This window comes from Mustela lutreola, chromosome 7, assembly GCF_030435805.1.
Source record: "Mustela lutreola isolate mMusLut2 chromosome 7, mMusLut2.pri, whole genome shotgun sequence".
Lineage (NCBI taxonomy): Eukaryota > Metazoa > Chordata > Mammalia > Carnivora > Mustelidae > Mustela > Mustela lutreola.
In genome coordinates, this window is record NC_081296.1 from 148,985,897 (window position 1) to 149,010,430 (window position 24,534).

At 38.4% G+C, this 24,534-nt stretch overlaps 1 long non-coding RNA gene, 11 other non-coding genes and 1 pseudogene across 39 annotated transcripts in view; all 13 read left to right on the forward strand.

Moving 5' to 3' along the window:
- Positions 1-24,534, forward strand: part of LOC131836991 (uncharacterized) — an 84,883-nt gene that overhangs the window by 30,228 nt on the left and 30,121 nt on the right. For 20 of the 28 annotated variants that reach the window (XR_009355873.1, XR_009355883.1, XR_009355879.1 and 17 more), the window contains 12 exons: positions 5,154-5,240; positions 7,329-7,415; positions 9,038-9,112; positions 14,228-14,268; positions 16,269-16,332; positions 18,426-18,467; positions 19,598-19,672; positions 20,554-20,615; positions 21,503-21,572; positions 22,283-22,364; positions 23,131-23,211; positions 24,047-24,116. This is a non-coding gene — a long non-coding RNA (uncharacterized LOC131836991). Of the gene's footprint in view, positions 1-172; positions 272-2,715; positions 3,132-3,542; positions 3,790-5,153; positions 5,241-7,328; positions 7,416-9,037; positions 9,113-14,227; positions 14,269-16,268; positions 16,333-18,425; positions 18,468-19,597; positions 19,673-20,553; positions 20,616-21,502; positions 21,573-22,282; positions 22,365-23,130; positions 23,212-24,046; positions 24,117-24,534 lie in introns of those variants that run through there. The other 8 variants (XR_009355880.1, XR_009355881.1, XR_009355871.1 and 5 more) reach the window with 8 other exon arrangements.
- LOC131837759 (small nucleolar RNA SNORD113/SNORD114 family) lies at positions 3,018-3,089 on the forward strand. The gene has a single exon (XR_009356344.1). It is a non-coding gene; the product is annotated as a small nucleolar RNA SNORD113/SNORD114 family (small nucleolar RNA).
- On the forward strand, positions 5,823-5,897 carry LOC131837760 (small nucleolar RNA SNORD113/SNORD114 family). Its single transcript, XR_009356345.1, has one exon. It is a non-coding gene; the product is annotated as a small nucleolar RNA SNORD113/SNORD114 family (small nucleolar RNA).
- Positions 9,707-9,779, forward strand: LOC131837770 (small nucleolar RNA SNORD113/SNORD114 family). The gene has a single exon (XR_009356354.1). It is a non-coding gene; the product is annotated as a small nucleolar RNA SNORD113/SNORD114 family (small nucleolar RNA).
- On the forward strand, positions 14,916-14,989 carry LOC131837754 (small nucleolar RNA SNORD113/SNORD114 family). The gene has a single exon (XR_009356341.1). It is a non-coding gene; the product is annotated as a small nucleolar RNA SNORD113/SNORD114 family (small nucleolar RNA).
- LOC131837761 (small nucleolar RNA SNORD113/SNORD114 family) lies at positions 17,085-17,157 on the forward strand. The gene has a single exon (XR_009356346.1). It is a non-coding gene; the product is annotated as a small nucleolar RNA SNORD113/SNORD114 family (small nucleolar RNA).
- LOC131837730 (small nucleolar RNA SNORD113/SNORD114 family) lies at positions 18,998-19,072 on the forward strand. Its single transcript, XR_009356320.1, has one exon. It is a non-coding gene; the product is annotated as a small nucleolar RNA SNORD113/SNORD114 family (small nucleolar RNA).
- Positions 19,970-20,044, forward strand: LOC131837737 (small nucleolar RNA SNORD113/SNORD114 family). The gene has a single exon (XR_009356326.1). It is a non-coding gene; the product is annotated as a small nucleolar RNA SNORD113/SNORD114 family (small nucleolar RNA).
- LOC131837739 (small nucleolar RNA SNORD113/SNORD114 family) lies at positions 20,942-21,016 on the forward strand. The gene has a single exon (XR_009356328.1). It is a non-coding gene; the product is annotated as a small nucleolar RNA SNORD113/SNORD114 family (small nucleolar RNA).
- Positions 21,902-21,976, forward strand: LOC131837731 (small nucleolar RNA SNORD113/SNORD114 family). Its single transcript, XR_009356321.1, has one exon. It is a non-coding gene; the product is annotated as a small nucleolar RNA SNORD113/SNORD114 family (small nucleolar RNA).
- Positions 22,680-22,749, forward strand: LOC131837757 (small nucleolar RNA SNORD113/SNORD114 family; annotated as a pseudogene).
- LOC131837746 (small nucleolar RNA SNORD113/SNORD114 family) lies at positions 23,543-23,617 on the forward strand. The gene has a single exon (XR_009356335.1). It is a non-coding gene; the product is annotated as a small nucleolar RNA SNORD113/SNORD114 family (small nucleolar RNA).
- Positions 24,444-24,518, forward strand: LOC131837726 (small nucleolar RNA SNORD113/SNORD114 family). The gene has a single exon (XR_009356315.1). It is a non-coding gene; the product is annotated as a small nucleolar RNA SNORD113/SNORD114 family (small nucleolar RNA).

Consider the following 24,534-nt stretch of genomic DNA (forward strand, 5'->3'; position numbering starts at 1 on the left):
GATAATGGTTCATATTCTCATGCTGGTGTTAATTGTGTTGTTGAAAAAGAAAAATTAAGTAAGTCAATAAATAAGAGTGATTCATGGACAATGATAACATTCTAAAATGACCCACATTCATGATTGACCTGATATTGCAACACTGATCTTTGGCTTTTTCTCTTTTTGGGAGTCTGCATTTTCACCAAGTGAACAAGATGATTTAATCATTCTTGAATGCTAAAGATCTTGGCTTTCACAAACCGTGTGGGTAAGGAAAGAAGAAATTGATGTAAGTAGCAGAGTGTTACATTCTTGGGTTGGGAGGTTGGTTTAGGGGTGTTGCTTGGATTTTCCAAAGTAATGAATGGGTAGATTAATAAATAAAGCCAAGTAACACCAGCACAGACCCAAATTGGGATTTATGATTAATCAGATTCAGTACTACTGAAATTCAGTAGAAAAGAAACAGGGTGTTGTTTCCTTTGTTTCCAGGGTTGATCCCCATTGTGTTTCATTTTTGCATTGTAGTACATTTAAGTACTTCTCCATTGATAAAGATGAACGCTGTGAATTTCTTGAGGAAGGAACACACAAGATGGGTAAAATGGTTGGTGTGCCAGTTGGGGAGAAAGAGTGAAGGTCCCATGGTTATTTCTTGAAGCATCTTTAAATGTAAAAGGGCCAGGCATGGACCCATGAAATTGATAGGAAGCAAGGATGTTGGCTAATTCAAATTTGCAGAGAGCATCCACATACATTGCAAAACAAGTCCTTGTCTATTAGCGCTGCGGGAGTTGGGCATAGAGCTTAGTTCTTAGTGATATTCAAGGATGTCATTCTCGGGCTCTCTACGTTCATGAGAACGGATTATATCGTTATTAGTGAATCAGTGGGTAATGAAATAAGCAATTCATAAATAAAGGAAGAAATCTACTAATGATGAGTATTTGGAGATGTACGAATCCAAGATTTTAATTAAATCTAATTTTTGAGGTCCATTAGGAAAAACCTCTAATTTTGAGGGCCATTAGGAAAAAAATAAATCTAGCTATTTCTTCTGTGAGAGACGGACTTAAACACAAAAGTTAGGAGGAGTCGGTGGTCTGGCCCTGAGCTCTAGTTCTTAATGTCTGTGATTGGTCTCCTAAGTACAGTGAGGCAAGAGGAAGGATTTGTGAGTGAATGATGGCCGGTGATGTGAGTTTGCAGTGGTAACAGGAATTATTGCATTATTCCCCCAAACTCTGAGTTCCAGCATCTGAATCGATAAGGGCTTTTTCCATAAGGAATGTGGATCCCCTTCTGTAGCTGGTGGTTGGTTCTGTTTAGAAAAGGAACAAATCAAATCTTTCACACTCCAAACAATTGCTTAGGTAAGTGCCTCATGGAAAGAAAGCCCAGCATGGACTGATATTGAGAATAGGATCGTAACTGTGACCAAATGAATGCTGTTCGCTATTATTTGAGAAAACGAAAAAGAGTCTAACAGGTTGTAACTGGGGACAGCGAACATACGGACAGACGCTAGTATTCGTCAGTGTTGTTCCGTGCTCAGTTTGCCTTCACTTAATACCGTTAGAAGTTATTGAGTAATGAGTTCTTATATTGGTTAGTTATTTAAAAGAAGGCAGAGGAGGGGCGCCTGGGTGGCTCAGTGGGTTGAGCCTCTGCCTTCTGCTCTGGTCATGGTCTCAGGTCCTGGGATCGAGCCCCACGTCTGGCTGCTCAGTGGGGAACCTGGCACCCCCTCCCCCCCGCCCCCAGCCAGCTGCTCTGCCTACTTGTGAGCTCTCTCTGTCAAATAAATACATAAAATCTTAAAAAAAAAGCAAAAAGGCAGAGGAGCCTATGTCTTGAAACAAATATAATGGTTAAACCATTTTAGAAGAAGAGGAAGAAATCTAGACTTAATCCCACTTTGGACAGAGTGGCTCTCAGCCATTGCAGGAACTGGGATTTCGGTTTTGGAGTACTGGCGGGTTTTACTCTTTTTCTTCAAAAAATGAATAAATAATCAAATTATTCTTCAACTAATTAAATAAGAGAGAAACATGAGTGGATCAATAGATAGGGTATACATTAGAGTGAACTTGAGACCAATGCTTCATGGTGCTCTCTGAGCGAAGCACGAGTATGGCCCCTTGAAAAAGATGAATGAGGCTGGGAACCAGGTAGTTAGGGAGTATCCAGATGGATAGAAGGACTAGTTACGTTCAGTTATTTCGTGACTCGTGGGTGGTAGATTTCACACTGTTCTCTGCATAAGTGAAAAAGTAAATGGTAAATAAGTCAATAAAAAATGGAGTCTTTCTTGAGTCCGTAATGAGAATATGGTAGCAACTAAGGTTTATTCATCTCGTACCTCTTGACTTGAGTCCATTAAAAGAGTTCAGTCTCTGCTGTTCTGTTCTTTTTTTTTTTTTTTTTTTTAAGATTTTATTTATTTTATTTGACAGAGAGAGAGATCACAAGTAGGCAGAGAGGCAGGCAGAGAGAGAGGAGGAAGCAGGCTCCCTGCTGAGCAGAGAGCCTGTTGCGGGGCTCGATCCCAGGACACTGGGATCGTGACCGGAGCCGAAGGCAGCGGCTTAATCCACTGAGCCACCCAGGCGCCCCTGCTGTTCTGTTCTTTATAAAAAGTATACTTTAATTCATGCAACAAAAACACTATAGCTGATTTAATTATTCAGTGGTACTAAAGATTTTAGTTTTTACCTTTGTGGGTAAGGAGCCTAGAGACTGTAGTAGATTATAGTCAGAATTCATGTCCTCAATTTGGGTGGTTCGGTATGGCATTATGTCAAAGGAATAAATGCTTAACACCTAAGTAAAATGAAAAGGTGCCACAGAGGGACCAATAGTGGAAGCTAAACAATGTTCCAACTCAGAACAATTAGCGTTTGTTAAAAATCATGGAGGATTTTTATTCATTTTTAGGGCTTTTAATGTTAATAGTTTGTATCATGGTTAATTTAAACATTTGTTCAGTGATAAAGATCTAGGCCATTTATCCTTCAACTGTCAGGGAGCAAGTTTGGACCAATGATGAGTATCCTGGGGTGTCTGAATCAATGATTTTGATTAAACCCTATAACTCTGAGGTCAGAAACCTAGTTAATGCCTATATGGTTAATCAGCTTACAGCAGAGGTTAGTAATATTCAGCCTTTTGTTCTTAAGTTGTGAAGGTTCATAGGTCTGGATTGTCGCACTCTAAGTGAATTAATAAATGAATAAATAAACACAGAAATAAAGCAGAGAGCCATATGGCCCCCAATTATGAGAACGTGTAATGTGTTTTTTTATTAATATTTTCTGAAGTATCCAGGATATATCCATAATATCCATAATATGTTGATTAAATCTGATCCCTGTTTGGGACAGGAACATACGCAGATGAGTACCGGGAAATCCGCGTGCGTTGTTCTGTGTGGTCTTCAAGGTGCTGGTTGCTTGTTGAAAACAAGAAAACATGCTCTGGTTGGTTATAGCCAGGGGTAATGAGTATATGAACAGCTGTTAATTCTATTTCAATTTCTAATCCACTTTGTGTGTTTGTAGATATTGATGATACTGCGAGTGAATGTATAAATACATTTATGCCTCAACCAATTATTTTGAAGAGGGTACAGCAGGATTTTCTCAACCCCTCATTACTGACATCTTCGGCTGGATAATTCATTGCCTGGAAGGCCGTCTGTACATTGTAGAATGTTTAGTAACTTCCCGGCCTCTACTCGATGCCAGTATGGACAGCCCCTTCCCTGCCCTCGCCAGCAGTGACAGTCAGAAATATTTCCAGACATCGGTAAATGTCCTCTGGTAGCAGATTTTTTTGTCTTAGTTTTAGTCTTTTTAAAAAAAATTCTTCATTTAAATGCAGATTAGTTAACATGTATTAGTCATATCAGAGGTAGAAGTCAGTGATTCATCAGTCAGCTCTAACGCCCAGGGCTCACTCCACCACGTGCCCTCCTTAATGCCCGTCACCCAGTTACCCCGTCCCCCACTCACCTCCCCTCCGGCAGCCCTCAGTTTGCTTTCTAGAGTTAAGAGTCTGTTACGGTGTGTCTCCCTCTCTGTTTTCATCTTATTTTAGTTTTCCTTCCCTCCCCCTATGTTCATCTGTTTGTTTCTTAAATGCCACATATGAGTGAAATCATGTGGTGTTTGTCTTTCTCTGACTGACTTGTTTTGCTTAGCGTAATACCCTCTAGTTCAACCCACGTTGCAAATGGCAAGATTTCATTCTTTTTTGATGGCTGCATAGTATTCCATTGTATATCTATACCACCTCTTCTTTATTCATTCATCTGTGGATGGACATTTGGGTTCTTTCCATAGTTTGGCTCTTGTGGACATTGCTGCTGTAAACATTGGGGTACAGGTGCCCTTTGAATCATTATATTTGTATCCTTTGGGCAAACACCTAGTACAATTGCTGGGTCGTAGGGTAGCTCTGTTTTCAACTTTTTGAGGAGCCTCCATGCTATTTTCCAGAGTGGTTGCACCAGCTTGCGTTCCCGCCAGCAGCGTAGGAGGGTTCCCCTTTCTCGGCATCCTCGCCAGCATCTGTCGTTTCCTGACTTATTAATTTTAGCCATTCTGGCTGGTGTGAGGTGGCATCTCACTGTGGTTTCTGATTTGTCGTGGCATGAGTTATCACAGAGACTGTAAAATAAGGATTTATTTTATTTTATTTGTTTATTTTTAAAAGATTTTATTTATTTATTTGACAGAGATAGCGAGAGCAGGAACACAAGCAGATGGAGTGGGTTGTGAGAGCGAGAAGCAGGTTTCGCACAAAGCGGGGAGCCTGATGTGGGTTTCGATCCCAGGACCCTGAGATCATGACCTGAGCCGAAGGCAGATGCTTAATGACTGAGCCATCCAGGCGCCCCATAAAATAAGGATTTAAATGTACCCAATTCTGCAAAAGAAACATCTGTTAAAATTATTTTTTGTTTTCTTTAAACTATTCATATGTAAGGATATTTTTGATAGGTACTGTTTTTATCCTTGTGTGGAAGATTCAGCAGTGGCTAGTACATTATTTAAATGTGAAAGCAGTGTACTAGAGTACTTAGAGAAGTACCGAAATGTATTACTACCTAATTCCACATACTTACCGTACATTAAGAACGTAGGTTAATTCTACTTTTTCCTCCACAGAATAACCGTAAGACAGCAGACTTACTCATTTTCTAAGAAACAACATCTTGGCAGTTAGCTCTGTGTGTAAAGACCGTAGACAGAAATGTAAGTAAGACTCAGAATTCCCGTCCCCGCTTGGGAGGCTTTGTTCATGAGTGTATGTTTGAAGAATCAGTGTCCATAAAAGAAATAAAAATCTCCAAATATGGACCAGTGATGGGAATATGTCATCAATATTACTTTTCATCTAAGTTGGCACACTCGAGGTGTTTAAAGTTGGCAAACTCGAGATAGTCGTTTCATTCATTCTCAGAACTACTTGATATTTCATTTTATCGACCTCCACAGAGGACTCGAACATTTCCATATGTGGCAGCCTATAAGCCAATGGAAGACTTTGTTTTGAGATGGGTTAGAGGTGGTGGTCTCATCACTTTTCACTGAAACATCTTTAAAACATGGGCAAATTAAATCAAACCACAGAAGGACCAATGGTGAATGTGGATTTGCTACGAGGCATGGATAATAATTGATCACATGTGTTCTCTGAGGTCCATTGTAAAAGGAGACTGAGTCGGCTTCCTTTGTGGGAAAAGGGCCACTGGTGGGAAGATCTTGTCCTGGAAATTTATGATTGTATTGTTCAATTCCTGGAGAAATAAAGAGATAAAGGAAGAAAAGCGTGCCTGGACCAATGATGAGTACCATGGGGTATCTGAAACAGGAGTTTTGATTAAACCCATATGCAACTCTGAGGTCCGTTACAAAGAGACACGTAGTTATTTCCTCGGTGGGAAAGGAGCACATGGTACCTTGTGCTTGGGCTGTCTGGTTCTTAGTGATGCACCGTATTTTATTATAAAATTAACTCACAAATTAAAAAAAAGTGTGTCAATGAAAAAAATAAGACAAGTTTTACACTCGTTATTAAGGAATGTAATATAACATGGAGTAGTAGTATTAAAATTTGGCTGAAACTCTGATTTCTTATAAATTAATAGTAAGTGAAAGGGTTATATGGGTATTTGTCCATAATACTCAGGAGTGTTTGTTGGTGCTGGGTTGCTGACTGATTCTTTTATTAAGGAAATGGCAGCACATTTACTCTATACTAGTTGGTTAAATGACCACATAGCTGAGAGCCAAGCAGAGACCAATGATTAGGATGATTTATAGGAGAACAGTCATTGTTAATCCAGTCTTTTTAAAACTTACTTTTATTAAAACAATAAAAAAGAAGGAGCGCCTGTGTGGCTCAGTGGGTTAAGCCGCTGCCTTTGGCTCAGGTCATGATCGCAGGGTCCTGAGATCGAGCCCCACATCAGGTTCTCTGCTCAGCAGGGAGCTTGCTTCCTCCTCTCTCTCTGCCTGCCTCTCTGACTACTTGTGATATCTGTCTGTCAAATAAATAAATAAAATCTTTAAAAAAAAACAATAAAAAAGAAGCAAGTCTGTTATTGACGGTGAGGACTATGGCCAGACGTAAATTTTGTACAGTGTTTTTGCCCAGTAGATAAGATTACAGATATTAGTAGTGTCTTTGTGTAAGGGAAAGAAAGTATAATTTTATATATCAATCTATTTTTTAAAAGTCAGCAAACCATGGACCAATTAGCACCACATGTTTAAGTATGAGGATTTTGATTTCTTTTACTTTTCCAATGACAGATAGTCTAGGAAAAACTTGAGGCTTTTCTGTTTTTTGAAAGGTATATTGAGTCCTTTCCAAATTGTTGTAATTTGGTTCTGGGTTGGTGTTTAACCATTCCGAGTCTTCTTTAGAAAGCTGGTATTATGATTCACTGAATAGTAAAATCAGCCAGTAAATGAGTGAATCCATAAATCCATAAATACATGTAGCGGAGGATAGAACCAAGAAACAAATTAAATATGTTAAAGTCTACACAGGTGATCTTGCCCGCCCCCCTTCGTAGGTAGCAAATAAAGTCAGATGTCTCTAATTGGTAATTTTTATTTTAGTTTGTGTTGAGCAAGGAATTCAATAGTATTCCTATTATTCAGTAGAAATTTAAGTGAGAGAGTACCATCTTTGGGAAGATGATGAGAATGTGGTAGGAAATAGAGCTGCTGGTTCACTGTTCCCCTTCACAAATTTCAGTTTAAAAAAGAGACCTCTGTTTTCATTGTGTTTACAAGTTGACTTTCCGTCCCCCCTTCTTCCTTTGTTTGTAGAATGAACACAAAGCCGATTTTATCATTCTCTAATCCGGAAGACCTGGCTGATAATTCTGGGACTAAGAAGCTTAAAAACTTATACATGTAAATATCAATGCTCGTGTTCAAGGCTTAGGTAGGGTTATTTATGGGAGTCCATGGAATTAGTTCAATAGAATAACTAGTTAAATGCCATATAAAATTAAGGAATGCCAGTCCCAACCCTGGGACTGGAAAGTGTCACGAATTAAAATTTATATTTACTTTGACTCATCCGAACTGTGGACCATTAGTAAAGTGATGGAGGGCTTTTCACATATTCTCAAAGCACTGTATCTTCTCATTTAATATTCTTGCCCCATTTGCTTAATGCATTCCTTCACGGGTAACGATCTCAATTATTAACCCTTGCAGCTAGAATGCCTCCGAAGATGGCAGATGTCACTTTTGTCCCTTGTGGGTTGAGATGATAGGTCTCTGGTTGTTGAGGACACCAGCTTTCATGTGTGGGCAAGTCAGGTGACAAGGAGCAGGAGTGCCCTGGTCCTGAGTTAGGGCCCGAGACTGAAGGCAGCTGAGCAATCCCTCTGTGTAAACCAGAGGTTCCTTGTGACAAGTGAGTGACTGTTTGCTCTCCACAAACTCGGGCAATGAAGAGATCTTGGTTGTCTTTCAGGCTTTTGTTCTCAGTTTTGTGTCATTAAAGCTTATTGATTGTTTAACTGTTGTCCACGAATCTGTGAATGAATGAGCCCATTCAAGAAAGCGTAAGTGAGTGAAGAGGGAACGGGCTGGGCCCCCTCAGTGATGAGTACTGGTGGAGGTTTTCCAACCCACACCTTTGAAGAAGCCTTCCGGAGCTCTGAGGTCCCTTCCGGAGAGCGAACCTGTCAATATTCTCTGTAGAAATTCGCTCATAGGAGAAGTTAGGAAAATTCAATAAACTTGCCCCAGGCTTTTGTGGTTCATGGATATGGATTGTATTATTTCAAGTGAATCAATGCATGAATGAATAAAGAAATGAGTCCATGAAACACTGAAAGCCTCCTCATGGGACAATTAGCAGAGCGCAGTGAACACTATTAATATCAATACAGTCTTGAAGGAAAATGGAAAGGCTCATTCTGTAATCCCCTTTTAGATGGAAACATATTAGTGTCTGTAGCTCAGGGCCAGGGTTTGGCACTTCTGCAGCTTGCGGCGGGGGTGGGGGGTGGGAGCGCGGTTAAACTAAGAGAAAGGAAGGTGTTTGCCTCATTCAATAATCTGTTAGATAACCACCTTTTTTATTTTCTTAAGATTTTATTATGTATTTAACAGAGAGAGAGACAGACAGCGAGAGAGGGAACACAAGCAGGGGGAGTGGGAGAGGGAGAAGCAGACTCCCCACTGAGCAGGGAGATGGACTCTGGGCTGGATCCCAGGACCCTGGGATCATGACCTGAGCCGAAGGCAGATGCTTAACGCCTGAGCCCCTCCAGGCGCCCCATAACCATCTCTGTAATACGTGTTGACGCAGGTGGATAAATGTAACCATTACAGATTGAATCTTGGGCTTAGGTGGTAGACTTGATAGTATTTCTTATATTTTTGATCACTAAGAATTCCGTACTTGATTAATAAAGAATTGCACATTTGAGCCAAAGTTCTTACTGGTATCTAGCTCTTTCTGATTGACAGCCATTAAAAAATGCTAAATGTAGCCGTATCTGCTTTTTCCTATCCAGAGTGAACAACAGCATGGCTGACTCAGTCATTCGCCGGAGTCATTACAGTCGACCAGGAGGGGAAGCCTGAGAGAAGTGAGTCCTGTAGTTTGCACTCTCTTGTTTGTTCATGGGTGTTACCTGAAGAATTTCAAAGTAACTAATGGTGTACTGCACACACTAAATAAATAAAACTCTCCAAGTGTGGGCTGGTGATGGGAATGTGTTATAAACCAAAAATGACGTTTAATCTAAACTAGTACGATGAAGGTAATTTTAAAAGAAGGTAGAAGGTCTATAATTTATTTCCAGAGCAGTTTAATAGTCTTTATTTTTTGCCATGGCTGGTTTAAGCATTCCCATATGGGTAGAGCTAGCCAACAGCTCTTCGGGGGCAGCCCAGAGGTGAGTGAAGATGGTGGTTTCGTTATTTTTCGTTGAACCATCTTTGATAAACGGACAAATTAAATAAGAGAGGGCCACATAGGAAGCAGTGCTAAATGTGGGTTTGCCAGAAAGGCAGGGAATTTGACTCATCTGCATGTGTAGCTTTGAGCACCATTACAAAAAGATGAATTTGCTCTATGGGGAAAAAGCCCAAAATTCGAGGATCTTGTTTTTGGAATTTTGTGATTGTATTATTATTCATGAATCAGAAAACCAATCAATAAACAAAAAAATTTCCTAGCATGGACCAATGATGAATGTCATGGGGTTTCTGAAACAAGAATTTTGATTAAACCCGTCTGCAACTGAGGTCCATCATGAAGAAGCACCTCATTATTCTCTTTGTGGGAAATGAGCCTACAGCATCTTATTCATGGGCTTTTGTGGTTTGGGGTATGAATTGCATTATTATAATACAATTAGCCCATGAATAAAGAAATATATCAATGAATAAAGAATAAGAGAGAGATGCATGCACTAGTTTTAAGGCATATAATGAAACGTGGGTAGTTACTAAAACCATTTTGAGATATTTAGTCTCAATAAATGAATAGTCAAGGTTTTTTATCACTTTAGTAAGTGCATGTGGTCAGCAGCGCATAAGAGTCCGTGTTTTGTGGCGAGGTGCATTGCTAGTTGATGATTTTATTAAGAAAAGGGAAATGCATTTACATAAGTAGTTGATTGAATAAACTGATGGAGAGGGAGACCACGGATCAGGGATAGTGATGTTTTATGCAGCCGCACTCATGGTTAATGCAGTCTTTGTATGCAGTTCTGTGTAAGCAAACAGATATTAAAGAATCAGTTTGCTATTCTTCTGGGTAATGACATAAGGACAGATGTAAATATTATTCAAGGAACTTAGCCAGGGTTGGGGGCTGACATATATTGCAGCATAATTACATGTGAGTAAATGTATTTGCATTTATGTCAAATTTTTTTTAAAAAGTCGGCCACCTGTGCACAAAGAGAAAGCATGCGGTTGCATGTGAAGACCATGATATATCATGTCTTACACAACTGATAAGCCATAGGCATTCAAAGAGCCCTAGGCCTTTCTAATGGTGCTCACAGACATTTTATAAATAATAAGTATTTTACTTCTGTTTTGAGAGTTGTTTAATTTTTGGAATTCTCTTAGAACAGTGAAGGGATGGCCTTATTATCCCATGAGTAATTAGATAGAACAGTTAGTGGGTGGATTAATAAATATATTAAGTAGGGTCAGGCTTGACTCCCCGGTGAGATAGTGCCCTGAATTGAATCTCCTACGTATCCAGTTCTGCACAAATAAAGTTCAAGAAAAAAGATGATCCTGGCTTTTACCTACATGGGTAGGAAGTGCAGACAGATATTCCTAATTACAATTATTTTTCTTTTGTTCAGTGCTAGGTTTGGCGGTGGTCATCTTATTATTTAAAATAAAAAATCACACAAATTAGTAAACATGAAGTAGAGCTCTCTCTTCCAGATGTTTAGAAAATAATGCAAATTAAGGTTTCTGGTTGATTTTCTTTGATCATTTAAAATAGTTCAAGGTAGACATTCTTTTCAAATTTTGCTTTACTCCCTAGAATGAGCACAATTTACCAAACTTGATTATTAATTATCATTTTTTAAAAAATCTTATTTATTGGTCTGACAGAGATCGCAAGTAGGCAGAGAGGCAGGCAGAGAGAGAGGGGGGAAGCAGGCTCCCCGCTGACCAGAGAGCCCGATGCGGGGCTCGATCCCAGGACCCTGGGATCATGACCTGAGCCAAAGGCAGAGGATTAACCCACTGAGCCACCCAGGCACCCCTAAACTTGGTTATTAACTCATGGTGAAGAACTTGACTTTCTTCTCTTTGGGTAAAGAGAGAAGCAGAGATCAATGGAAACCACAGCCAGTGTTCATGAATTGCTTGGGGGCTTGGTCCTCAGTATTCATTGGGGAGCTTTGAAAGAGTGAGCGTCTGCATACATGAACAGATTCAAAGGTGGTCATGTGTTGACCAATGATTAAAATACGTTATAAATTCAGAATTATGGTTAGTCCATTTCAGCATTACTGAATTTATTGAGATGAAGGATGAAAGGCATTTCAGTAATTTTTTAAAACACTCTCCCACTCCATTTTACTTTTGTTCCAAGGTGGATTACAACACTTCTCTGTTGGTTGGTGTTATTATAGACCATGAACCCACTGAGGGGAGAACATAAGAAAATGGGATGTGTTGCCTTTTTCTTAGTCATGGTACAAAACGATGGGTCACCATACCATCTTTATTGATTTATTTATTTTTAAAAAGTTTATTTATTTATTTGACAGACAGAGATCTGACCTGAGCTGAAGGCAGAGGCTTTAATGCACTGAGCCACCCAGGCACCGCCCCCCCACCCCCCGGTACCATCTGTAAAACATGGATGTGTAGTGAAAGAGCCCAAGTGGGGACCAGTGACTAAGGGAGTTGAGATGATGCAGGGAAACACATTGGCGACGCTGAGGCACATTGCATGGAGAGAGCTAGCTCTGTAGCAAGTCAGCTTTTGTGGACGTATTCCTATCCTCAAGGACCTTCATTTTGTTTTCCTAATTCATGCACTTTGACTGTAATAATTAGTGAACCAGCGAATAAGTCAGAACAGTGTATGAAATGAAGGTGCAGGATAACACGTGTGCATCCATGACGAGTGTGCGTGGGGCACCTGAATACCATTTTTGATTAAACCAGTCTCTAACTCTGAGGTCCACTGCATCTACGGGAAATGTGCATATAGATGAAATTAGAGATATGCAAGGTGGTCTTTATTTGTGTTGTTGTCTTGTTCACAACTATGAATTGTGTTATTATAAGGAAAGGATCAGTGAAGAGAAGGCCAGCACCTTATCTAATCAAGAAAGGAGTTAATGAATCAAAAATAATTATTAATATTTTTTGGAATTTTGAGTTAAAGTAGACTAAGGGTTCTCCTCCTTTGGGAACAAATAGATAGATATATGCGAACATCAGTGTTTTCTTCTGAGGTGGTAGTGAGTCAGTGACCTGTCTTATTTTGAAAAGGGACAGGAAACTTACTTACGTATTGCATAGTAATCAGCAATACGTAATAGTACATATATATTCAATTAAAATCTGGCAAATCATGATAAGCCCATTAGTATAAAATATTTTAATAAATAAGACTTAATATAATCAGTGATAAACCCCCACATACATTATTAAATAATTACTGAAACTTAGAAACGGTCTAAGTATCAACATTGGAAAGGAGAGTGTGGTAAGGGGTTCATGGACTTTTCTTTCAAAAGAAAAATGTAAAAATAAATAAATAACCAAACATGAAAGAAATATGTAGCTGTGTTTTATTGATGATTTCTGCAAGTGAAAAGCCAATGGATCCATTTCGTGTCACTCAGCCTTCTTGTGAAGTATCTCACTGCTCGCCGGGATCCGTGCCATTATTAGTAGCGCGTAAGAAGTTTCATGTCTCAGTCCATTATTTAAAAGAACGTAGACTATGGGTCAGTGAGGAGCGCGTATCCCATACAAAGGAGCACGGTAAAACCTGTTCTATCATCTTGAAGTCCACTTAAGTGAAAAATATCCAGGTCCCTCCATCAGGGAAAGATCATATAACCACCATTCTCTCAATCTATCTTGCTGTTGACATCTACATTCAAAAATAAAAATTCGCACCTTTGTAACACTAGCTACGTTTCAGACTGCATGTGGCCAGTGCTGCCGTCTTGAACGAGTGGTGCTCATGGAGACTTTTTCCATCACTGCAGAAAGTTCCGTCAGTACAGCAGGGCTGAGATGGCATGTCGTAGTACTCAGTTTTGGGTGGTTCACGGCTCTACCTTCTTGTGTTTTCTTTAGAAATAAAAGGTAGATGGGGTGCCTGGGTGGCTCAGTGGGTTAAGTTGCTGCCTTCGGCTCAGGTCATGATCTCAGGGTCCTGGGATCGAGTCCCATATCGGGGGCTCAGCTCATCAGGGAGCCTGCTTCCCCTCTCTCTCTGCCTGCCTACTCGTGATATCTGTCAAATAAATAAATATAAGCTGTTTAAAAATAAAAAAAGAAATAAAAGGTAGACAATTAAATTATCCTTAGAGTTATTCAAAAAGTGAGTAAATAAATTAATTGATAAACACAAGAATTCAATTAATGTTTGATATAGGACGGCTCATTGTTCAGATTGTTTCCTGAAATAAGAACTTAAATTCATCCCATTTTGCTCAAGTTTTCCCACTGAAGGAGAACCTGGACTTTTTACTCTTTGGTAGGTTATAGAGACAGATACCAGTAATGTGCTAGTTTTTTTTGTTTGTTTGTTTTGGGTGGTAGATTATAAAAGATCATCTTTATGATATTTCACATTAAAAATTGAGTGATTCAGGGGTACCTGGGTGGTAGGTTAAGCCTTTGCCTTTGGCTCAGGTTATGATCCCAGGGTCCTGGGATCGAGCCCCACATTGGGCTCTCTGCTCAGCGGGGAGCCTGCTTCCCCCTCTACCTCTGCTGCTTCTCTGCCTACTTGTGATCTCTCTCTCTCTTTGTCAAATAAATAAAAATCTTTAAAAAATAAAAAAAAATAATTGAGTAATTCAGTGGATGAAAAGGATACCACTGTATCGATGAAAATGTAACACAAATGAATATTTATGATTAATCTACTAATGCAGAACTAACTTCTATTTAAAAATCTACATTTGTTCTTTTCACTCTTCTAAAAATCTACACTATCCTCCTGGGTGAATACTCCACGTTGGTTTTAGCCGTCGTCCAATGAGGAAGATCTTGACTGTTACTTTTGTGGGTAAGAAGCAAATGTAACAAAGTTTGTTCTTGTTCCTGTGGTTTGTCCATATGTGGTCACTAAGGTAGTTAAAATAGAAGAGAAAGGCTCTAGACACAAAAATAAAATCTAAGAACACGAAGTATGGACCAATAGTGGGACTGTGTTCTGGGCACAGGAGCAGTAGGAGTAGAAAGAACCCATTTCAACACAACTGAGATGCAATTTTAAATGGAAGGCATTTAAATTAATTCTTGAAACTGTTTGCCAGTCCGTATTATTTCTAAACCACAGTTGATTGAAGCGTTTCATTCCGATAGAGATCCAAGCTATTCATTGTTTAGAGGAAGGAGGTCTCAGAAGGAAGATCCTATTGTCTGTGTTCTAAACATGGGACATCATTGTGGTTTTTTGTTTTTCATTAAACCATTAATACTGGTGTATTAATGTCCGACAAAACTGGACATTAAATGTACATGGCCCATTCATGAGACATTTTTAACGATGGTATTGATACGAAGCAAGGTTCACATGCAGATCTAGTCTGAATGCTCTGTGAGAAATCAGTCTACAGACATGTCATCGTTCTGTTGAGTATCTTGTTCTGGGAGTTGGTGATTTATGGGAAAATGAAGGTAGAATCAAACGAAGAAAAAGAGGGCCAAGTGTGGACCAATGATGAGATTGGAGGGTGTCTGAATCAAAAATTTTGATTAAAGCCATCTGTGACTCTGAGGTCCATAATTAAAAAGTGGCCTCATTTTTTTCCCCCCTCTGTGGAAATGAGCTTAGAGCTCAAGTTGAGAATGTTCAAGTATCTTGATTATGGGCATACACAGTTGATGAGTATAGGCTGAATTTTTCTAAGTAAATCATGCATGAATAAATTGAAAAAATACAGAAGTGAGTAAATATAAAAGAATCTGGACATAGACCAATCATGGGACTATGTAAGGAAACATTTCTGTGGCACTCAGTTGCAGTGAAAACTGCCCCTTTGTGGAAGGAGCAGAGAGGCAGATGTATTTAAGACTCCGTATCATTGTTTGATATAGGTGGTGGTTTGCTGGTTGGTTGTTTTTAGGAAAAATTACATACATGAATAATTCATTAAATACTTAATTGGAAAAAGAATGCTCATAGCTCATATTAGAATATGCCTTATGAACAGTTATTATTAATTTATCTCTGTTCACTGGATTTTATTAAAAAGGAGAAACGGCTCATTTTTAAAGCTCTGTGGGTATTATAATAGACATGGAGACAAAATAATGTTTTCGAGTTTCTTGTCTAGTATTAGGTAATTCCCAGATATTGATGAATTGTTACATTTGAATAGGTTATGTCCTAACCACAGTTTTAAAAGGGGGTAGAAGATGGCCCAGTAAGAAGCAAGAATGACTAATCTTTATTCTTTATCTATACCACTGATTCTCTCTTTGTAGCTTGGCTATGGGCATGTGGACACTTGCACATGGAGAGAATGTCTATTCTGGATTCATGGGTTTACCTGTGTTATGTGTGTGTTAGTATATTTTAATGTATGATCAAATATTTCCTGAGTCACTCCACAAATAAGTAAATAAAACAATAAATGTTTGAATTAATATATAAGGTGGGTCAGGCATAGATCTTGATGAGAATATGCCGTGAATCACAAATTTAAACTCATCTATTTCTACACAAACTGAGTCCTTCCAAAAAAAAAAAAAAACCCAATTGTCTAGGCTCTTGCCTATTTGTGTAGGGGGTCTCTAGACAGATAAGTGCAATAGGCAGAGTTTTTATTTTTGCCCTGAACTCAGTGGTGTTCATTGTATTATTTAAAATGTAAAATTATTATTTAAAAACAGTATTACTTAAAATCAAGAAATAAATAAGGAGTGATATCCTTGGGTCAGTGATGAAAATGAGAAGCGAATCAATTTCCTAACTAATCTTGTACCACGCAACTCTTGTCCTTTAAGTCAGTCTAAATTTGGGCTGTTCATTCTTCTGAATATTGGCACTTGACTCCACAGAATGAAGATGATGGTTGATTTAATCAGTCTCTGCTGATGAAGATCTTGGCTGTTACGTTTGTGGGTAAGGAACCTAATGACTAAAGTAAATAACAGTCACAAGATCTTGTCAACTGCGGTGAATTTTTCATCAGTGTTCACTGAATTATTTAAATGAATCCATACATAGATCAGTGATGTGAATGTGCCGTGAAATAAAGATTATGGTTACTCCAGTTCAGGACAATCGTGGTTGAAAACAAGATGGAAGACATTCTGTTCATTTCACAATCCATCTGATTTTTGTAATGCATTTGACTTAAACATTTATTTGGTAATGAAGTCTAAGACTTCACTGTTCAGTGTGGTTGGCTCTAGCCACACGTGGCTATTTAAGTCTAAAATGATTAAAGTTCAGCGAATTTTCATTTCAGTTCTTTGTGGCACTAGCCACATTTCAAGAACTTAGTAGCTGCATGTGGCTGATGGTGACCACGTAAGAGCGCAGTCTCAGCGCATTCATGTTCCGGTGGTAAGTGCTGCTGGACAGCTCCTCACCGAAGGAGGCCATAGAAAGATGGAAGACAGACTAGGACGCCCATGGAGCTGGGATGCTAAGTGACCCGTGCATACCTCTCTGAGGGCTCCTACAAAAAAAGTCTTGGGGAAAAGGTGTAGTTATGGGAAAAGAGCCTGGAAGTAGACCTTGGTCCTCTCCAAGGATTTTGTTCTTGGCTCTTTAAAAATTTTTGGATATTGATTTTATTACTGTTGCTGGATCAAAGAATGGATCCAAAAACAAAGGTATAAATCAAGAAAAAGATTGATTGCTTAGTCTGGATCTATGATGAGTACCCTGGGGTGTCTGAAATCAAGGATTTTGATTAAACCCTATAACTCTGAGGTCCATTACAGATTACTCTCTGTTGTCTCTATGGTGAATGAGCTTATTCTAGGAGTTAAAAATACATAGGAGTTTGTTCTTGGGCTTTTGGGTATTGTATTTGCAGTAAATCATTGCATGAATAAATCAAGAAATAAATAAATGAATAACGACTAAATGGGTTATTCCTGGTCCAGATAGGAAAGTATGTAATGTAATATGTGTAACGTAAAAATCATTGTTAATAGATTTCTGAAGCACTGAGTTCCAGTAAAGTAAATTGATTAAAGCTGACCCCTTTGGGTAACGAGAATTTAGATAAATGGATGTACGAACCCAGGTTGTTTTTCAGGGTTGGGTTGTTGGTTTTTTTTGTTTTACTAAGAGAAGAGCAAAACATTTACTTAAAATTAATTATTGATTAAAAAACTGCATAATTGAGAGAGGGCTTACACATAGGCTTATGTCAAGAATGTGTCACATGACCAGTTACAACCAATCCAGTGGTCTTTGCTATGTTTTAATTAAAAAAAAAACAAAAAAAAACAAAAATCATCTGCTCTTTTTTCTGTACCTAAGAAGCATATGGACAGGCATTAATATTGTCCTGTTTCTGTGGAGTCACAAATATTAGTGATATTATTATAAATAGATAAAAGAATAAGTTAATATTTTAATCAATTATTTGTACCATGAGGAGCATTTGTTATGAAGCAAGGGCAGTGGTTAATCCACTTTCACATAGTTGCTTTCCAGATAAAGCAAATAAGACTCATGCTCTTGAATTTTGGGAATGGTGAATATATTTAGATAGGATTTCTTTTTCTGGTTTGGTGAAGTTGCTTTAAGAAAGCAGAAAATAAATGGCTCCATAGGTTCCTATGTTCCTACATACACGTGTAAAGGTGGGGTAAGCATGCAAAATTGTTGAGAATGTGCTAGAAGCTTACATTCAGATTAACCTGCTTCTTCCCAAGCAAGATCCATTTAGAAAGAAGATAGAGCTCTCACCAGGCCAAGGGGACATAGAAATAGATATGAGTAGTAGTCATGGTTCTTAGAATTCTTGTATCTGGTATTGGTTTCAGAGGCGTTCATTATATCAGTTAAATATAATGTTTAGAGCAATCAAGCAATAAATATGCTGTTCTGAGTTTTAATCCATAACAGGTGCTAAGGTTTATTTCCAATCATTTATTGTTGACTTGAACTAAAATATCTGATCTAGGCTGTTCTATATCTATCATCTATGTCACTGAATCTATCTGTTTTTATATTTGCTTTATACTCCACAGAATGGATGGATGATGAATGAATGACGGAGTGAAGAAACTTATGTAAGTAACAGTCAAGATAATTGCTTCTAGTTTGGTGCTCTGTCGTGGGTGTTAACTCCATTATTGAAAGGGAATAAATGACTCCATATACAAATAAAATGAATGAAGGTCACGCGTAGGCCGGTTCAGCACATCCGTGGTCAATTAAGGAGAAAAATGCAAGACCATTTTATTCGTTTTCACAGTTAATTATTCAATTAATTAGTGTAAAATGTATGATTCAATTTCAGGGTTGAGTCACAGTTGACTTAGACCTCCCTTTATTTATGAAGACATAATTTCGTCACATTCAAATAGTAAAATGGGATTAATATGAAGTATTGTATTAATTATTAATCTCTATAGGAAACATTGTGGGCAATTAATGAAAGATATAATCAGTGGGATATAATTCTATATGGAAATGTTAAGAGATATTCAAGGATCTTATCTCAAATTTCATGACCTTTATGCATTTTATTATCATCAGGGAATTGGTGAATTAATCATTAAAACATGTGTACATGATTGAAGATAATGAGGGTCAGTCCTGGACCAATGATGATGACTGGTGGAGTATGAGTCATGGATGGTGAATACTATGTAACTGGAACTCTGAGGTCCAACACAGTGAGAAGTCTAGTCTAGACCTTCTGTGGGGAATGGTCGCGTGGACAGGTGTTAAGCATGTTTAAAGATCTTAGTTTTTGTGTTCATGGAATTTGATTCTATTGTTGTAAATGGATCAACCAAAGAATCAAACGAACACATAAAGAAAGAAAGAAAGTAAAGCATTATCCAATTATGAAAATATATGGTGAGGCCAGACCTGAGCCGAAGGCAGAGGCTTTAACCCACCGAGCCACCCAGGCGCCCCATGTTATTAATATATTTTATAAAAACACTGAATTCCATTAGGAACTAAATGTCCTAAAGGTATTATCTCTTTGGCTAAGGTTGATATTACAGTGTAAATCATAACCCATTTTCTTGTTTGGCCGGGGCCTTGATCAGCGTTGCTTGTTACCTCAAGAAAAAAACCAGAACAATTTAATACATACCTAAATGACAAATAAAATGAGAGGAGGCATGCAGAGATAAATGGATAGAATATTTAAAATTTTTTTTATTATCTGTTCTTGTACTCTCAGAATGGATGCTTCCGGCCAGCCTAAGCATCTCCATGGTCTTGAGTTGTCTGGTTGCCTAGGAGCATAGGCATCAGTGTGAGTATGGTCTAAGTAATTGTCTTGGTTTGGGTCCTTGTTAACGGATCCAAGAAGGCCAGCCAGGGCCCAGTGATAAACACGGCACTGTCCTGAACACTGTCGTTGATTGCAAAATCGAGAATGATTAATGGGAGAGATAATCAATGTAGTAAATGATCCTGTAGATGGCTATTAGACATACTTAAAGATCTTGTTCTTAAGTTTTTGTGATTCAGAGGTACTTAATTACTAATGAAATGAGGAATTAATCAGTAAACGTATGTAGAAATTAATGGAGAAGAAAAGGGACAGTTCCGGACCAATGATGACAAAGGGTGGCGTATGAGTCATGGATGATGAATATTCTGTGTCTGAAACTCTGAGGTCCAACGAGTAGGAAATCTAGTGCTCTCCTTCTGTCGGAAGTTATCCTGTGGACAGACGTTAGGAATATATAAGGACTTTGTTCTGTTACTACATATACCTGGGTTTTGATTTCGTACTCACAAATGATAGAATCCTAAACGAATACATAAATCAGTAAACATAAAAAAATGAAGCATTGTGAAACTGAAAAAAATGGTGAGGCGAGAAATACTATCAATATTCATTGAAATCACAGACGTCCATTAAGAATTAAATGGACCAACTGCCTTACCTCTGTGCAGGGAGCATACAGGCAGCGATTAGTAATAGTCACTTGGTTGTCACAGACCAGTCTCATGGGCGAGGTGGTTCATTTTGTTAAGAGGAAAATATGTAAATATTATGAAAAATTAATAAATAATTAAATGGCTGAGTCAATGAAATGTGAAAGCAATTCTAAATGCTAAAGCGGGGCTAAATGGAGAGAATGTCTCAATTTTTTAAAATAATCTCTTCTGCTTTGTACTCCTCAGAATGGATGCACTCGAGCTGATTCCCTGTGGTTGGCTTTATTGTTAGGATCACAGACACAGATGTGAGTAATAGTTACAGCGCTCTTCGTGTGAATGGTTATTTTTTTATAAAGAATATTCAGTGTTTGAATAAGATGTATTTTGTATAAACAAAGAAGGCCAACTGTGGCCCGATGGGAAATAGGCTGTTATATGAAACACTGAGGATAATTAAAATAGGAAACATATTGATGAGGTAAATGATTGTGTAGGCAGATGTAGGGTTATTTAGGGCCCTTCTTCTTTTTTTTTCTTTTTTAATTCAGAGTTACTTGTTTGATTTTTATCAGGGAATTGGTAAATTCAGAAACAAATATTGATGTAAGTTAGGGAAAAAAAGGCTCAAGCTTGGATCGATGATGATGGCTGGTGGCGTATGAATCATGCATCATGAATGATACGTGTCTGGAACTCTGAGGTCCAACAGAGAAAATGGAGTTTCCCGCCTCTCGGAAATGGCCCTATAGATAGATGTTATGAATGTAGAAGGACCACGTTCTTGGTCATTTTGTTCGTGGATTTTGATTCTGTTATCATAATTGGATATGTTAAAATTATAAACAATAAAAATATAAATAAACATGGATAAATAAAACATTGTTCAATAATGAAGGTGTGTCATGACCTAAGTTCATCTATTAATATGTGTTAAAAACACTGAGCCGATTACGAAAGACGTGGCTCCAAAGTGTGACTTCTTTGGCTAATGATTATATAGTAAGTACACGTAATAATCACTGCTCGTGTTCTGGCTCAGTGACAAATTTGATACTCCTTGAGAGAACTCCGAAATAATAAATACCTAAATTAGTGACTGTTTAGAAGGTGAAATGGAAGAATTAATGGAGAGATAATGTCTCTCTCTCTCTCTCTCTCTTTTTTTTTATCTTCTCTGCTCTGTACTTCTCAGAGTGGCCACACCAAGCTGATGAAAGCATGTTCCATGATTAGAGCTCTATACGTAGGAGATGGAGATTGGTGTGAGTACCAAATTTTTATCTTATTTTGGTGGTTTGTTTAGGATGTTAGCTATAATACCAAGAAGTATTTAAATTGAATTAAAAAAGGCCAACCATGGCCCCGTGATAAGTATAGAGTTGACGTGAAACATTGTATTGATTAACTGGTATTTGATGAATGAAATCTATCTTCAAGGAGGCAATGATTCTATGGTCAGGTGTTAGGGATGCTTAAGGGTCTTATTTTCAAGTGTTTTTGATTCATAGATGTTTGTTTTTATAGTCAGTGTTTTACTGATAAGTTGATCAGTAAGGAAATGTGGCAGTGAGTGAGGAATAAGGACCAGTGCTGGACCGATGATGACGGCTGGTGGCGTATGAGTCATGGACGATGAATACTACGTGTCGGGAACTCTGAGGTCCAACACTACAAGAATTCGAGTCTTTTTTCTCTCTTGGAAATGATCATAGTGATAGATATTGGTAACATACAAGGATCAAGTTCTTGGTCTTTGTGTTTATAGATTTTGATTCTTTGAGTATAAAGAAATGAAAGAATCAATAATCAAAGATAAATAAATACAAGTAAGTTAAGGGTTATAAATTATGAAAATTAATAAATACCTAAGTGGATGAGTAAATGACATGTGGAAAACAAAGCCAATGAAGATAAGGTTTAAATTTCTATTTTTTTTTTTTTTAAATCACCTTCTGTGTTTTCCACGTCTCAGAATGGATGCACTACAGCTGATTTCAGGGTTCTTCCATGGTCACAAGACATCTGCTTACTCCATGTGTTTGGTGCATAGAAGGGTGAGTTTTGGTGGGTCTACACTCTGTGTTTGGAAAGTATGAAATATAATAAAAGAATGCCACCCATGGTTCATTGATAAATATGGAATTGATAATACATTGCATTACATTAAATAGTCCCTATCTGAGATTTTGAGGGTGATTAATAAAGGAGTCAAGGAGATATAATCGGACAGATCAGGGACTATGCAAGGGCTATTTTTTAGTTTTTTTTCTTTTTTTTGCTTCATAGACATTTATTTTATTACGATCAGATAAATTGATGAGTTAATTAATAAACAAAGGTAGATGAGAGTGAGGTGGAAGGGCCAAGGGCAGACCAGTGGTGATGGCTGGTGTTGCATGAATCACGGTTGATGAATACATCTGGAACTCTGAGGTCCAGCATCAGAAGAAATCTAGTTTACCACTTCTGTTGGAAATGAACCCATAGACAGATTTAGAATTTCACAGAGATTTTGTTCTGGGCTCTTTGTGTTCCTGAATTTTGATTCTATTACAATAAGTGAGTCAATAAAAAACATGTAGTAAAGAAAGAGTGAGAGAGAAATAGTTCATGAGAATGTTACACATAATTAAACAATGGCCAATATTTTTGTTCTGAGTTAGTGGCAAGTTCAGTGTTTGTTTTTCTTAAGAAAAAGTAAGACGCGTATTACCCTGAATTAATTTGTAGCTTAATTACTGAGTAATGAAATGTAGCACAAGGATCAATAGAGAATATGTCTCATTCATGTTACTATCTACTCTGTTTTCTGCTTTTCAGAATGCACACACCCAAGATGGTTTAAGTAGTATCCCTTGGCCAGTGATCTCTACATTTGCCTGTAGGAACATGGAAACCAATGTGAGTAATAGTCCATGTTTCTATTTCACTTTGGTTGGTTTCTTTTGGGCATTCTCTGTAATACTTAAAAATAAGTATTCAGTAGAAGAGAAAAGACCAACCTGGAAATGTAGGAAACACGATGTTGATTAATCTACCTTTTCGACAGTGGGGATGATTAATGGGAGGTATTTCCATACGGCAGTGAATCTGAAGAAAAATGATAGGGACACTGAAGGCCCTTGTCCTTGGGCTTTTGTGATTCATAGATATTTATTTAATTGCCATAGTGAGTTGATGAATGGATCCTTAACAAAATGTATATGAGAATAAGGAGAAGGAGACCTGTGCATGGACCTGTGATGACCGATGGTGGCGTATGAGTCCTTTGCGATGAATGCTACGTGTCTGGAAGTCTGAGGTCCAACACAACGATCCTGGGGGTCAACGTGAGGACTATACACGAATATGGGTCTAGTAATCATGGATTCATGAATTTCTGTGTTTTTCATATAAGTGAATGGGTCACTGATAGGACCGATGAATAACCAAACAAAACCAGGGACGAGGTCTTGCCAGCTACGGGTAGATAGGTGGTGAGGCAAGAGCTATTAGTATACGCTAAAGAAACCAGTGCAGGTTAAGAGATAAATGGACCAAGGGTGTTGCCTCGTAATACTACATTAATTTTTACGTTTATATACATGTATGAATTACGAGAATTAAGAAGGACCTTTATGATTGAGTCCATGGACTGAGGACAACAAGGGCCCGTTTAGGGAAGGCCTCATTTTTTTTTTTCTTTTTTTATCACCTGCTCTGCTCTATACTCCTCGGAATGTGTGCACGACTCCAGCGCGCTCAAGCGTCCTCCGTGGTCACGCGCTCCGTTGTTGCCTCTCTGTGGAGTGAGCACAGAGACCGATGTGAGTAAGAGTTTCATGTCTGCATCGGAGAGTTTATTCTCAGGTATTTCTGTATTCTGAGAAGTGGGGAATGTAATGACACGCAACCCACCCGGAGAGAGAACGGTGGGACTGGTCTGCTGCGTTGTGTGTATTCGTCCATGTACGGAATGGCGATGGTTATTGATGGAGGAGACATGCCAGTGCGGCAGGTGACCCTGTAGGCAGATACAGAATATTCGCAGCTCTTCCTCGGGTTTTTGTGGATCGCAGAGTTTTAGGAATTAATGTTGGTGAATTCTTGGTCAGTGAAGTTAGAGGAGTATGAAGAGAAAAGAGGCCCAGAATTGGACCAATGATGACAGCTGGTGGCGTATGAGTCACGGATGATGAATGTTACGTGTCTGAAACTCTGAGGTCCAACCAAAAAAGAAAGCGG